Source organism: Pseudophryne corroboree, chromosome 12, assembly GCF_028390025.1.
Source record: "Pseudophryne corroboree isolate aPseCor3 chromosome 12, aPseCor3.hap2, whole genome shotgun sequence".
Lineage (NCBI taxonomy): Eukaryota > Metazoa > Chordata > Amphibia > Anura > Myobatrachidae > Pseudophryne > Pseudophryne corroboree.
Genome location: NC_086455.1, coordinates 63,851,887 through 63,868,268, shown reverse-complemented (window position 1 = coordinate 63,868,268; position 16,382 = coordinate 63,851,887). Strand labels below are relative to the sequence as shown.

The following is a 16,382-nucleotide window of genomic DNA, read 5'->3' as shown; positions in this document are numbered from 1 at the left end:
ACTGTAAGAATATTTTAAAGATGGAGTATGTTTCGTCTATGTATTGGGCTTATATGATGGAATGATGGGGGGGGGGTTAAGACAGACGGGATGAAGTGGTAGGGAGAGCGGGCGTCAGAACAGAACAGAGGGAGTGGGTCCAGGCAGAGTGGAGGGCGGTTCCTCTCTCTATATAAATATATATATATATATATATATATATATATATATATAGATAAGGTGGTGTAGGCGGCACTCAATGCAGACTTCACAGCATAAAAAGACAATACTTTATTGGGCCAACATGTTTCGGGGACCAAACCCCGTCCTCGGGGCCAGACTGAGGACGGGGCCCTGAGGACGGGGTTTAGTCCCCGAAACATGTTGGCCCAATAAAGTATTGTCTTTTTATGCTGTGAAGTCTGCATTGAGTGCCGCCTACACCACCTTATCTGTCTATTCGGGACTTTTTGTTTCTGACCGGGAGGGCACCGCAGCAGTTGCATTCATTTGGAGTGGAGTGCCGGGCTGTTCCTGTTTGTTATATATATATATATATATATATATATATATATATATATATATATATATATATATATATATAAATAAAGAAAGGGGATGCGGAGGCGCACAGATAACGTAAACGGCTACACCAAATTGCACATATTGAATGATAAAATAAAAGCAAAATACTTAGATGTTTAAATATTGACACTCCTCTATATAATGATGAGTGGCAGCAACCTTAAACAGTATAATACGTGCTTGGAAACACATATATAAAGTGAATAAAAATAGTGAAGGAAAGGGCGCCTTTTAGTGTCTCAAGTGTGTAGTGTGAAAACCAATATTCATGAATGGACACTACTTATCTGATACAAGATTTCTTCGGTCATATGACCATTATAGGTATGACATGAAAGAGAAATAAAAATACATAACATAGCGTGTACAGTTTTTATACCATTAACTCAAACTGTCTGGTTTGTATATATCAAATGACTTCTGGGTTTGAAACAACCTTTTTTAAGGGCAAATAAATTCCCAAAAATTTCTATTAAAATCCACAGTCAGGGATTAAAAGGTTTTTCACAATTTTTTAATACAAAACAAACAAATGGTAAAAGTGCAAGCGTACAAGATAAAAGAGAAATTTAGGCTTATCTGTCCACATAAAAGATCGGATACATCCTGTCTCCAAAATTCTTTCTAAAAACAGTGGATAAAATGCAAACGTACAAGATAAATTAATTAAAAGAGCTTATCTGTCCACATAGAGGTTCAGGTTCAGCAGACCCAACGCGTTTCGTCAGCAATTTGACTTCATCATGGGGATAGGGGCACTGGAGCCAGAGAGCTATATTTATACCATACACATAATTGAAAGAACCAGCACATAGTTTGATCATTAGTGACATCACTTCCTGGGCAAATCATTTAATGCATTAAAAACTCTATTAATGATTAGATTAGGCTTTGAAAATTCCTATAGTGCTACCAGAAACACTCCATTAGACAAATGAGCCAAAAAAACAACATGTTTTTACTATAAACATCTTAAACCCGAAATGGAGCGCACGGTGGAATGCACCGTCGCTTCCGGGAATAGAGGAAGCAGCACTAGGCGCGACGTCACTTCCTCAATCACGTGGTGCGCTGCACCAGCCACAGGCGCCTGGTGGAGCGCATCGTGACCCGCACCGCCATCTTAGCGGTGAGACGAAGCCCATAGTATGGTCATGTGGTGTGCAACACCAACTGGTGGAGCGTACTTTGAGACGCACCGCCATCTTAGGAGGGGAATTTTCACAGAAAGAAGAACAAACACCTGGTGGAACGCATTCTGCAGAGCCCACCACATTATAGGACTAAGTGATAAAGATACTATATATAAAATAATCACAACCATAAGTACATAATTGAAGGTTATAAATATATATTAAATAAATAAATAATTTTGAATATTCATAAAGTTCATTTATCTCCATAAACTTGATTGAAGAAAACCAACCATAAGGACCCAAGTGCATCAAAACTGACAGTTCCATAGGTTTATAGTTTTGATGGTACTTTTTCCAGGCTAGAAATGTATAGTGTAACACTGTAGGGGTGCAAGGTGCCTTTTCCTGGGGAATATGGCAGCACGCAGCAGCTGAGGAACAACACAAGTCCAGTTTCTGGTACAACTGACCCCGGCCAGTTTTATTGAAACAGAAAATAAAACAAACCCCAAAATAAAAATACCTTGCCTGTCCGGCACTAACTAAACATAAGATGTTCCTAACTGTCACTAAACAAAACACAGAGTTCTTCAGTACATACTGTATAGCTTACTTGCATCAGAAAGCGTGTCTCTCACACACAGATCCTGCAGCCTTCCCAGGCAGTCTGCCCATACTAATCAGGTTAGAAGCACTATATCACTCTTACACAGCTGAAACCCTGATTAGCCCTCTGTGAGGCCAAAGACCCGAACTGGGCCCAATGTCTAGAACTCGCCTTATCTCTCTCTCAGAGCCTTTACCCAGCTTTTACAGCAAACTGAAAAGGTTCAGACAAAACAAAAAGCATTTTTCCTAGAAGTTAACATTTTCTAAAACATGTAAGACAAGAACCTGGGACAAATATACCTGCCCTCAAACACTATCCCAGTGTTCTTGTCACAATAGGTATAGCTTCTTTCCACAGGTCTTTGAAAGTCCAAAGTGTACATTAAAATACACATAAAAAAGTCTCTCTTGGTTTAATCACTGCAATTCAAATGTACATACATAATTAAATTGAGAACTTCATATGGGGAGTGTCTTAGTCCTTATTGTATGCTACACAAATAAAAAGTGCTATATGCAAATGTATATTTATGACAAAAATGGTGTTAGTACAGTAGCCATTATATCCGTATACGAAGTGTCCGTGAGAAGTGAAAATAGGCTAATAATATTTAAGAAGTGTTGCCGAAACAGAGATTAGAAAATAGTGCAAAAAAAGGTGTTTAATAAATTGATAGAGTCTTAATAGAGGTTCCTTACATAAAAAAAAAAAAAAAAAAATATATATATATATATATATATATATATAGATATAAATAAGGGTTTTAGAAACAAGCGTTAAAAAGGACTTTATAAAAAGGGCTTTATAAAAAAGGGGCAATCTCAAAAGTTTTGTTAAATCCAAGAGGCGACATGGTCTGAAGCTCAAAAATCCAAAACATTTCTCTTCTGGATAAGTTATTCAGTATGTCGCCTCCTCTTTCTCCTGGTTTGACTAATTCTATTGCTTTAAAAGTCATTTCTTCATGATTGGAATTACGTTTTTCTTTAAAATGCTTGGAAACTGCATGGTTTTCAACTTTATTCTTCACGTTACGAATGTGTTCCTGTATTCAAATTTTGAAGACTCATTTCGTTTTGCCCACGTATTTTAAACTACAGGAACATTCCAAAAGGTAAATGACCACAGATGAGTTACAATTTATAAAGTCTTTGATTTGATATTCCTTGGAATTATTGTGATTTGAGAAAGTTCTTCTGGTAGGATGTACGTACCTACACATGTTGTAGTTACCACATTTGTAATTCCCCTTACATTTCGGCATGCCCATTTTTGTTCCAGGAGTTTCTTTCTTAAGAAGGCTAGGTGCTAAAATGTCAAGACTTTTGGTCTTTCTGAAGACAATTTTTGGCTGTGGTGGCAATATTTCTTTAAGGACAGGGTCAAGTAGTAGGAGGTTCCAATGTTTATTGAAAGATTTCTTAATAATTTGTTCTTGACAATTGCAGGTGGTAATCTAATCATTAATTGAGGCCCTCATTCCGAGTTGATCGGTCGCAAGGCGAATTTAGCAGAGTTACACACGCTAAGCCGCCGCCTACTGGGAGTGAATCTTAGCTTCTTAAAATTGCGACCGATGTATTCGCAATATTGCGATTACTAACTACTTAGCAGTTTCAGAGTAGCTCCAGACTTACTCTGCCTGTGCGATCATTTCAGTGCTTGTCGTTCCTGGTTGACGTCACAAACACACCCAGCGTTCGCCCAGGCACTCCCACCGTTTCCCCGGCCACTCCTGCGTTTTTTCCGGAAACGGTAGCGTTTTCAGCCACACGCCCCTGAAACGCCGTGTTTCCGCCCAGTAACACCCATTTCCTGTCAATCACATTACGATCGCCGGAGCGAAGAAAAAGCCGTGAGTAAAAATACTTTCATCATAGTAAAGTTACTTGGCGCAGTCGCAGTGCGAACATTGCGCATGCGTACTAAGCGGATTTTCACTGCGATGCGATGAAAAATACCGAGCGAACAACTCGGAATGAGGGCCTGAGTTTTTTAATGCATTAAATGATTTGCCCAGGAAGTGATGTCACTAATGATCAAGCCATGTGCTGGTTCTTTCAATTATGTGTATGGTATAAATATAGCTCTCTGGCTCCAGTGCCCCTATCCCCATGATGAAGTCAAATTGCTGACGAAACGCGTTGGGTCTGCTGAACCTGAAACTCTATGTGGACAGATAAGCTCTTTTAATTAATTTATCTTGTACGTTTGCATTTTATCCACTGTTTTTAGAAAGAATTTTGGAGACAGGATGTATCCGATCTTTTATGTGGACAGATAAGCCTAAATTTCTCTTTTATCTTGTACGCTTGCACTTTTACCATTTGTTTGTTTTGTATTAAAAAATTGTGAAAAACCTTTTAATCCCTGACTGTGGATTTTAATTTAAATTTTTGGGAATTTATTTGCCCTTAAAAAAGGTTGTTTCAAACCCAGAAGTCATTTGATATATACAAACCAGACAGTTTGAGTTAATGGTATAAAAACTGTACACGCTATGTTATGTATTTTTATTTCTCTTTCATGTCATACCTATAATGGTCATATGACCGAAGAAATCTTGTATCAGATAAGTAGTGTCCATTCATGAATATTGGTTTTCACACTACACACTTGAGACACTAAAAGGCGCCCTTTCCTTCACTATTTGTATATATATATTTATATATATATATATATAGCAGTTGGTAACGGATCGGCACTCTCCTCAATGTAGAACAAACTGCTCAGGTGCCTTCTGGAGTGATGAATGCAGATAAAAAGCTGTATAGCAAACAGCGGCACTCAGAGACTGACAAAGCCAAATGAAAATAAAGTGCTGGTGCTTTTATTCCATAATACAGGCTGGGTATTCCTTTATTTTCATTTGGCTTTGTCAGTCTCTGAGTGCCGCTGTTTGCTATACAGCTTTTTATCTATATATATATATATATATATATATATGTAGACCAGGGTGCGGCACTCCGTCAAATAAATCAATGTAGTCGGTTTGATAGTCAATCAACATTTCAATGTTAGTACATTGTCATCAGGATTACCTGATGGAATCCTGATGACAATGTACTAGCATTGAAACGTTGATTGACTATCAAACCGACTACATTGATTTATTTGACGGAGTGCCGCACCCTGGTCTACATATGTAAGTGTGAGGATTCAGATTACACTTGTGAGGGCACCCGCAACAGTTTTCCATGATTAATGGAGTGCCGAACACCATTGTTGTTTATATATATATTTCTCTAACGTCCTAGTGGATGCTGGGGACTCCGAAAGGACCATGGGGAATAGCGGCTCCGCAGGAGACTGGGCACAAAAGTAAAAGCTTTAGGACTACCTGGTGTGCACTGGCTCCTCCCCCTATGACCCTCCTCCAAGCCTCAGTTAAGATTTTGTGCCCGAACGAGAAGGGTGCAATCTAGGTGGCTCTCCTGAGCTGCTTAGAGTAAAAGTTTAAATAGGTTTTTTTATTTTCAGTGAGACCTGCTGGCAACACGCTCACTGCATCGAGGGACTAAGGGGAGAAGAAGCGAACTCACCTGTGTGCAGAGTGGATTGGGCTTCTTAGGCTACTGGACATTAGCTCCAGAGGGACGATCACAGGCCCAGCCATGGATGGGTCCCGGAGCCGCGCCGCCGTCCCCCTTACAGAGCCAGAAGACTGAAGAGGTCCGGAAAATCGGCGGCAGAAGACGTCCTGTCTTCACTAAGGTAGCGCACAGCACCGCAGCTGTGCGCCATTGCTCTCAGCACACTTCACACTCCGGTCACTGAGGGTGCAGGGCGCTGGGGGGGGCGCCCTGAGACGCAATAAAAACACCTCTTTTGGCAAAAAATACATCACATATAGCTCCTGGGCTATATGGATGTATTTAACCCCTGCCTATTTTTACATAAAAAAGCGGGAGAAAGGCCGCCGAAAAAGGGGCGGAGCCTATCTCCTCAGCACACTGGCGCCATTTTTTCCTCACAGCTCCGTTGGAGGAAGGCTCCCTGACTCTCCCCTGCAGTCCTGCACTACAGAAACAGGGTAAAACAAGAGATGGGGGGCACTAAATTGGCATATAAATATATACAGCAGCTATATTAGGGAAAAACACTTATATAAGGTTATCCCTGTATATATATATATATAGCGCTCTGGTGTGTGCTGGCAAACTCTCCCTCTGTCTCCCCAAAGGGCTAGTGGGGTCCTGTCCTCTATCAGAGCATTCCCTGTGTGTGTGCTGTGTGTCGGTATGCTGTGTCGACATGTATGAGGAGGAAAATGGTGTGGAGGCGGAGCAATTGCCTGTGTTAGTGATGTCACCCCCTAGGGAGTCGACACCTGACTGGATGGTCTTATGGAAAGAATTACGTGATAGTGTCGGCACTTTACAAAAGACTGTTGACGACATGAGACAGCCGGCAAATCAGTTAATACCTGTACAGGCGTCTAAAACACCGTCAGGGGCTATAAAACGCCCGTTACCTCAGGTCGATACAGACACTGACACGGACACTGACTCCAGTGTCGACGGTGAGAAAACAAACGTATTTTCCAGTAGGGCCACACGTTACATGATCACGGCAATGAAGGAGGTTTTGAACATTTCTGATACTACAAGTACCACAAAAAAGGGTATTATGTGGGGTGTGAAAAAACTACCCGTAGTTTTTCCTGAATCAGATGAATTAAATGAGGTGTGTGATGAAGCGTGGGTTTCCCCCGATAAAAAACTGCTAATTTCTAAAAAAATTATTGGCATTATACCCTTTCCCGCCAGAGGTTAGGGCGCGTTGGGAAACACCCCCTAGAGTGGATAAGGCGCCCACACGCTTATCAAAACAAGTGGCGTTACCGTCTCCTGATACGGCCGCCCTCAAGGAACCAGCTGATAGGAAGCTGAAAAATATCCTAAAAAGTATATACACACATACTGGTATTATACTGCGACCAGCAATCGCCTCAGCCTGGATGTGCAGTGTTGGGGTGGCTTGGTCGGATTCCCTGACTGAAAATATTGATACCCTGGACAGGGACAATATATTATTGACTATAGAGCATTTAAAGGATGCATTTCTATATATGCATGATGCACAGAGGGATATTTGCACTCTGGCATCAAGAGTAAGTGCGATGTCCATTTCTGCCAGAAGAGGGTTATGGACGCGACAGTGGTCAGGTGATGCGGATTCCAAACGGCATATGGAAGTATTGCCGTATAAAGGGGAGGAGTTATTTGGGGTCGGTCTATCGGACCTGGTGGCCACGGCAACGGCTGGGAAATCCACCTTTTTACCCCAAGTCACCTCACAGCAGAAAAAGATACCGTCTTTTCAGGCTCAGTCCTTTCGTCCCCATAAGGGCAAGCGGGCAAAAGGCCACTCATATCTGCCCCGGGGCAGAGGAAGGGGAAAAAGACTGCAGCAGACAGCCTCTTCCCACGAACAGAAGCCTCCCCCGCTTCTGCCAAGTCCTCAGCATGACGCTGGGGCCTTACATGCGGACTCAGGCAAGACGGTGGGGGCCCGTCTCAAGAATTTCAGGGCGCAGTGGGCTCACTCGCAAGTGGACCCCTGGATCCTGCAGGTAGTATCTCAGCGGTACAAATTGGAATTCGAGACGTCTCCCCCTCGCCGGTTCCTGAAGTCTGCTTTACCAACGTCTCCCCCCGACAGGGAGGCGGTATTGGAAGCCATTCACAAGCTGTATTCCCAGCAAGTGATAATCAAGGTACCCCTCCTACAACAGGGAAAGGGGTATTATTCCACGCTGTTTGTGGTACCGAAGCCGGACGGCTCGGTGAGACCCATTTTAAATCTGAAATCCTTGAACACTTACATAAAAAGGTTCAAGTTCAAGATGGAGTCACTCAGAGCAGTGATAGCGAACCTGGAAGAAGGGGACTATATGGTGTCTCTGGACATCAAGGATGCTTACCTCCATGTCCCAATTTGCCCTTCTCACCAAGGGTACCTCAGGTTTGTAGTACAGAACTGTCACTATCAGTTTCAGACGCTGCCGTTTGGATTGTCCACGGCACCCCGGGTCTTTACCAAGGTAATGGCCGAAATGATGATTCTTCTTCGAAGAAAAGGCGTCTTAATTATCCCTTACTTGGACGATCTCCTGATAAGGGCAAGGTCCAGAGAACAGTTAGAGGTCGGAGTAGCACTATCTCAAGTAGTACTACGACAGCACGGATGGATTCTAAATATTCCAAAATCGCAGCTGATTCCGACGACACGTCTGCTGTTCCTAGGAATGATTCTGGACACAGTACAGAAAAAGGTGTTTCTCCCGGAAGAGAAAGCCAGGGAGTTATCCGACCTAGTCAGGAACCTCCTAAGACCAGGCCAAGTGTCAGTACATCAATGCACAAGGGTCCTGGGAAAGATGGTGGCTTCTTACGAAGCGATTCCATTCGGCAGATTCCACGCAAGAACTTTTCAGTGGGATCTGCTGGACAAATGGTCCGGATCGCATCTTCAAATGCATCAGCGGATAACCCTGTCTCCAAGGACAAGGGTGTCTCTCCTGTGGTGGTTACAGAGTGCTCATCTCCTAGAGGGCCGCAGATTCGGCATTCAGGATTGGGTCCTGGTGACCACGGATGCCAGCCTGAGGGGCTGGGGAGCAGTCACACAGGGAAGAAATTTCCAGGGCTTGTGGTCAAGCATGGAAACGTCACTTCACATAAATATCCTGGAACTCAGGGCCATTTACAATGCCCTAAGTCAGGCAAGACCTCTGCTTCAGGGTCAGCCGGTGTTGATCCAGTCGGACAACATCACGGCAGTCGCCCACGTAAACAGACAGGGCGGCACAAGAAGCAGGAGGGCAATGACGGAAGTGGCAAGGATTCTTCGCTGGGCGGAAAATCATGTGATAGCACTGTCAGCAGTGTTCATTCCGGGAGTGGACAACTGGGAAGCAGACTTCCTCAGCAGACACGATCTTCACCCGGGGGAGTGGGGACTTCACCCAGAAGTCTTCCACATGATTGTGAACCGTTGGGAAAAACCAAAAGGTGGACATGATGGCGTCCCGCCTCAACAAAAAACTGGACAGATATTGCGCCAGGTCAAGGGACCCTCAGGCAATAGCTGTGGACGCTCTGGTAACACCGTGGGTGTACCAGTCAGTGTATGTGTTCCCTCCTCTTCCTCTCATACCAAAAGTACTGAGAATCATAAGAAGGAGAGGAGTAAAGACTATACTCGTGGCTCCGGATTGGCCAAGAAGGACTTGGTACCCGGAAATTCAAGAGATGCTCACGGAAGACCCGTGGCCTCTACCTCTAAGAAAGGACCTGCTCCAGCAGGGACCATGTCTGTTCCAAGACTTACCGCGGCTGCGTTTGACGGCATGGCAGTTGAACGCCAGATCCTGAAGGAAAAAGGCATTCCGGATGAAGTCATCCCTACCCTGATCAAAGCCAGGAAGGATGTGACCGTACAACATTATCACCGTATTCGGCGAAAATATGTTGCGTGGTGCGAGGCCAGGAAGGCCCCTACAGAGGAATTTCAACTGGGTCGATTCCTGCATTTCCTGCAAACAGGACTGTCTATGGGCCTAAAATTAGGGTCCATTAAGGTTCAAATTTCGGCCCTGTCAATATTCTTCCAAAAAGAACTAGCTTCTGTTCCTGAAGTTCAGACGTTTGTCAAGGGAGTACTGCATATACAGCCTCCTTTTTGTGCCTCCAGTGGCACCTTGGGATCTCAATGTAGTTTTGGGGTTCCTAAAATCACATTGGTTTGAACCACTCACCACTGTGGACTTAAAATATCTCACATGGAAAGTGGTAATGCTGTTAGCCCTGGCTTCAGCCAGGCGTGTTTCAGAATTGGCGGCTTTATCCTATAAAAGCCCTTACCTAATTTTTCATACGGACAGGGCAGAATTGAGGACTCGTCCTCAATTTCTCCCTAAGGTGGTTTCAGCATTTCACCTAAACCAGCCTATTGTGGTGCCTGCGGCTACTAGGGACTTGGAGGATTCCAAGTTACTGGACGTAGTCAGGGCCCTGAAAATATATGTTTCCAGGACGGCTGGAGTCAGAAAATCTGACTCGCTGTTTATCCTGTATGCACCCAACAAGCTGGGTGCTCCTGCTTCTAAGCAGACTATTGCTCGTTGGATTTGTAGTACAATTCAGCTTGCACATTCTGTGGCAGGCCTGCCACAGCCAAAATCTGTAAAAGCCCATTCCACAAGGAAAGTGGGCTCATCTTGGGCGGCTGCCCGAGGGGTCTCGGCTTTACAACTTTGCCGAGCAGCTACTTGGTCAGGGGCAAACACGTTTGCTAAATTCTACAAATTTGATACCCTGGCTGAGGAGGACCTGGAGTTCTCTCATTCGGTGCTGCAGAGTCATCCGCACTCTCCCGCCCGTTTGGGAGCTTTGGTATAATCCCCATGGTCCTTTCGGAGTCCCCAGCATCCACTAGGACGTTAGAGAAAATAAGAATTTACTTACCGATAATTCTATTTCTCATAGTCCGTAGTGGATGCTGGGCGCCCATCCCAAGTGCGGATTGTCTGCATTACTTGTACATAGTTATTGTTACAAAAATCGGGTTATTGTTGTTGTGAGCCATCTTTTCAGAGGCTCCTTCTGTTATCATGCTGTTAACTGGGTTCAGATCACAAGTTGTACGGTGTGATTGGTGTGGCTGGTAAGAGTCTTACCCGGGATTCAAAATCCTTCCTTATTGTGTACGCTCGTCCGGGCACAGTATCCTAACTGAGGCTTGGAGGAGGGTCATAGGGGGAGGAGCCAGTGCACACCAGGTAGTCCTAAAGCTTTTACTTTTGTGCCCAGTTTCCTGCGGAGCCGCTATTCCCCATGGTCCTTTCGGAGTCCCCAGCATCCACTACGGACTATGAGAAATAGAATTATCGGTAAGTAAATTCTTATTATGTATATATATCTCCTATATAATAGCCTTGTGATTCTGTCCCTGGCCCTCTGACGCTGGGCGGAGTCACAGTCACAGATCTGGGTGGCTGGATGCAGGCCAGGAACAGTCCCCTCCCTCGGTCTGCCCAGTTCCCTCCCCGTCTCCGCCCAGACCCCTCTTTACCTCCTCCCTGTACACTCCCTGCACCCTGGTGACACTGCAGCTGGTGAGTCTTGCGGCTGACGCACACTCCGGAGGAGAATGCCGTGGACGACCTCTGCCTGCCGCACCCGCCCACCTCCCACCTGCTGCATCCACAGCCTCTACAACATCCGCCCCCCACCCGCAGCACACGCCTCCCTCCTCCCCGCGGCACCCCCCTCCCCCACCCACGGCACTCCCGACCCTCCCCCACCCATAGCACCCACATCTGCAGCACCCCCCACCCGCGGCACTCCCGCCCCTCCCCCACCCGCGGCAGACACCCCTCCCCCACCCGCGGCACTCCCGCCCCCTCCCCCATCCGTTGAACCCACACATGCAGCACCCACCGCCCCTCCCCCACCCATAGCACCCACATCTGTAGCACCCCCCCACCCCTCCCCAACCTGCGGCACTTCCACCCCTCCTCTACCCACGGCAGACACCCCTCCTCCACCCGCGGCACTCCTGCCCCCTCCCCCACCCGTTGCACCCACACCTGCAGCACCCACACCTGCAGCACCCACCGCCCCTCCCCCACCCGCGGCACTCCCGCCCCTCCCCCACCCGTGGCACATGCCCCTCTCCCACCCACATCACTACCGCCTCCTCCCCCACCTGCAGCACCCCCCGCTCCCTCCCCCACCCACGGCACTCCCGCCCCCTCCCCCACCCGCAGCACTCCCGCCCCTCCCCCACCCGCGGCACCCACAGCACCCACCACATCTGTCCCCCACCCACGGTACACGCCCCTTCCCCACCCGCACCACTCCCGCCCCATCCCCCACCAGTAGCACCACAAACCGCGGCGCACCCCACCCGCGACACCCCTGCCCCTCCCCCGTACCCACCTCTCCCCCCGCGACACCCCCGCACCCTCCACCCCACCCGTGGCTCCCCCACCCGCGGCACCCACAGTATCCACCACATCCGCTCCCCACCCGCGGCACTCCCACCCCCTCCCCCACCCATAGCACCCACACCCGCAGCACCCCCCGCCCCTCCCCCACCCACCACATCAGTCCCCCACCCCGCCACACACTCCTCCCCCACCCGCAGCACTCCCACACCCTCCCCCACCCGTATCACCCACAACCCGCAAAACCCTTGCCCCTCCCCCACCTGCAGCACCCCCACACCTACCCCACCTCCATACCCACCTCTCCCCCCTACACCCCACCCGCGGCACCCCTGCACCTCCCCCCCTCCCATACCCACTCCCCCCCCCCACACCTTCCACCCCACCCGCACCTCCCCCACCCGCGGCACCCACAGCATCCACCACATCTGCCCCCCACTCACAGCACATGCCCCTCCCCCGCCCGCTGCACTCCCTCCCCCACCCGCAGCACCCCTGCACGTCCCCCACCTCTCCCCCCGCTACACCCCTACACCCCACCCACCCCTTCCCCACCCGTGGCACCCACAGCATCCACCACATCCGCCCCCCACCCATGGCACATGCCCCTCCCCCACCTGTAGCACCCACCACCCCTCCCCCACTCGTGGCACCCCCATACCCACCTCTCCCCCCCGCTACACCCCCCCCACCCCTCCCCCACCCGCAGCACCAACAGCATCCACCACATCCGCCCCCCACCCGCGGCACACGGGTTCACTACGGCTGTCCGGCGGTCGGGTTCCCGGCGACCAGCATACCGGCGCCGGGAGCCCGACCGCCGGCTTACCGACAGTGTGGCGAGTGCACATGAGCCCCTTGCGGGCTCGCTGCGCTCGCCACGCTACGAGCACGGTGGCGCGCTACGCGCGCCACACTATTTTATTCTCCCTCTATGGGGGTCGTGGACAGCACCTCCGGACTCCATCCACGACTCCCCTGCAGCCACCCCTCCTCCACCCACAGCACTTCTAGCACCTATGACCCAACCTCACCCCCCCTGCAACCCCACCTCCCCAAACACCCCCCCACTACATTGCCCCTCCCCCACGCACACCACCTCCAGACCCCCTCCTTCATCCACAGCCCCCCACACCCACCCCTCCCCCACCAACAGCATCTACACTCCCCTTCCGCATCCGCACCCACCCCTCCACCACACGTAGCACCTCGGACACCATCCGCAGCCGCTACAAGTGATTCCCTGAATCGGGGTGACCAGCGGCATGGATAGGCACCTCCACCTCACTGAACCCACCCTCTTTCCAAACCCCACTGTGTGTATAAGCGCCTCTGTTACCTATGGGAATTGTGTGTAGAAGTGGCACTGCTACCGGGGACCATTGTGTGTATAAGCACCACTGCTGCCTGTGGTCATTGTGTGTATAAACTGATTTGCTACCTGTGGGCACGTTGTGTATAAACGTCTCTGCTACCTGTGGGCACTGTATGTATAAGCGTCTCTGCTACCTGTGGGCACATTGTGTATAAACGTCTCTGCTACCTGTGGGCACTGTATGTATAAGCGGCTCTGCTACCTGTGGGCACTGTGTGTATAAGCGGCTCTGCTACCTGTGGGCGCTGTGTGTATAAGTGGCTCTGCTACCTGTGTGGATACGTGGCTCCATTACCTGTGGCCATTGTGTGTATTAGCGGCTCAGCTACCTGTGGCCATTGTGTGTATAAGCGGCTCAGCTACCTGTGTCCATTGTGTGTATACGCGGCTCTGATACCTGTGACCACTGTGTGTGTAAGCTGCGCTGCATACACTAGCAGTATATACTACACTATGTTATTCATTGTGCCCTGCGACCACTCTTCACACCCTCACAAAGGGCTACGCCCCCTTGACAATCGCACGCCCTTCCCTCTTGCAATATTTACCCACTAGCATAAACATTTTTGCAGGTAATACTCCATATAATAACAATTATAGCACAGCTGAAGCCCGTGCAGGGGTTAACGTGTTGTAGCCTCTTGCAATGGTATTTTCTGTCTAACACCTTCCCTCTCTTTATCCTCTCCATACCACCCTGCCTCTCCCTATCCTTTACCCATCGCACAGCGTTTCTGTACATTCCCTTTCTCCCCCCTTATGCCTCTCTATTTTTTCTCAACCGGACCCCATTTCCGTATGCCCTCTATACCGCCCTGCATTTCTGAATCTGATATCTACTGGCCTGCGTATGTTCAAAGGCGTGCAGGGGTTAACGGGGCGTAGCCCCTAACGACGGTGTGAAGAGCGCCCGTAGGGCGCGATGAATCACCTAGTATATATATATATATATATATATATATATATATGGAAGGTAATCCATTTCTACCAGCCCACCACCTCGCAGTGAATCATATGAATCAGCGCACAGGGGACTGTGGGGGAAATCTAGAGCATTTGTAGTAAGCACACACAAACATGTGGAGAACATAAAAGCTTCACAACTGGTCAGAAATCAAGGCCCCAGAACTGCAAAACAGCCATGCTAACCACGGTGCCACCCAGTGTCAGTGACCAGTGGCACCAAGAGGGGAGGGAGCTGGTACTAATTACCCAGGCCTGGGCTCCTTGGATGGGCCCAGCGGGGCGTCACATCTGCGCTCCCCCCTTTCCTACCTGTCAGCCAGCAGCAGTCTGGTTGGTCCACGGAGGCTGCTGCCGCTTGTCTCCTCTGTCTGTAAGGGGGGAGAGTGATTGCGCTGATTGTGGCCTCCTTAGAACTGACCCTGGCTGTCCGGGTCAGCGACATAAAGTGGCACTTACACAGAATTTTTTTTAAGTTATTTTTAAAGGGGGCATAGCCATACATCTGTGATTAGGTCACGGCCCCTGCTTTACTGGGGCCCGGGAAACTCTTTACGGCCCTGTCAGTGACTCCTGTATTGAGGAGTAGTGCAAAACACTGGAAGTTGTAAATATGCACAAGAAGTATTAGGACCCAAAGGCATTATCAACGTAGTGACCAATATTCATGAGGCCTGACCAACATTCATGAGGCCTGGCAAATATTCATGAGACTCTCTACCTAGTGCATTGATAGGCTGCATATCCACAAGTGTAGATTGAGCCAACAAAATGTTTTCATCCTGTAAGCACAGCTTAATTCCCAGCCTAGCTGCCAAGGCAGATGACTACCCGCCATGTTACGGGTCGCATCGCCTGGGTGTGGCGTCACACAGCCGTCGAGGCCCGTCTCGCTAACGGTCCGGAGAAGTCTCTGTTGATAAGACCACGCCCCGAAAAGGAAGCATAGACGCCCACAAAATGCGACATCGACGCCCCGTTCCGGCCCCCCTCCAGGTCTTAAACTGCGTTCTGAAGATAATGCAGTTTAGGACCTTGCACTTTTGTGTACCGACGTACGCGCATGCGCAGATGTGCAGAAATCGCTTCATATTGATTTTTGCACATCAGCTAAGGGTCTGAATTGGCCCCATAGTTCATTTATCAGACTCTCTGAAATTGCTGGACAGAGTTAAAATGAATCTTCAAACATATGTTGTAGCAGCAAAGCTTTGCAGAGCCGAGATCCGCAGCATCTGAGCAAGCTAGCACAGCCATCCATCAGTCTCAGAAATGCTCATTAATTATAAGGAATAGGCGACAGTCAACAGACACCATCCATCTCGGTTTATAATAGACAAACAAGTATTTGAGTTCTATTAACCCTTACAGAGCTGCGAGAGACTGAACAGCTCTGATGAGGATGAATCCTTTTTTAACGTAATATCCAGGCAACTAGCACTAACCTGGAAATTCTGTATTTCTGCAGATTACACGGTTGCCAAACATCTGAGCTTTATTACAGGTGTGCACATATGTGACTGTAAAAGTGCAGTCATCATTCATGCAATAATGTAAGCTTAGATAGCACTGGCATTGACATTTATATTAGAGAATGTGTATATAACATTCTCTAACATTAGAGGGTTTGGTGCATAACTGCCATCCTGATCTTTACAGTGAGATAATACTCTGCAATTAGGAACGTAGGGGGTCATTCCGAGTTGATCGCTCGCTAGCTGTTTTTAGCAGCCGTGCAAACGCTATGCCACCTCCCACTGGGAGTGTATTGTAGCTTAG

General features: G+C 48.4%; 1 protein-coding gene across 1 annotated transcript in view; it reads right to left on the bottom strand.

Moving 5' to 3' along the window:
- The window catches only part of UNC79 (unc-79 homolog, NALCN channel complex subunit), a 438,710-nt gene that overhangs the window by 99,471 nt on the left and 322,857 nt on the right, over positions 1-16,382 (bottom strand). The window lies entirely within an intron of this gene.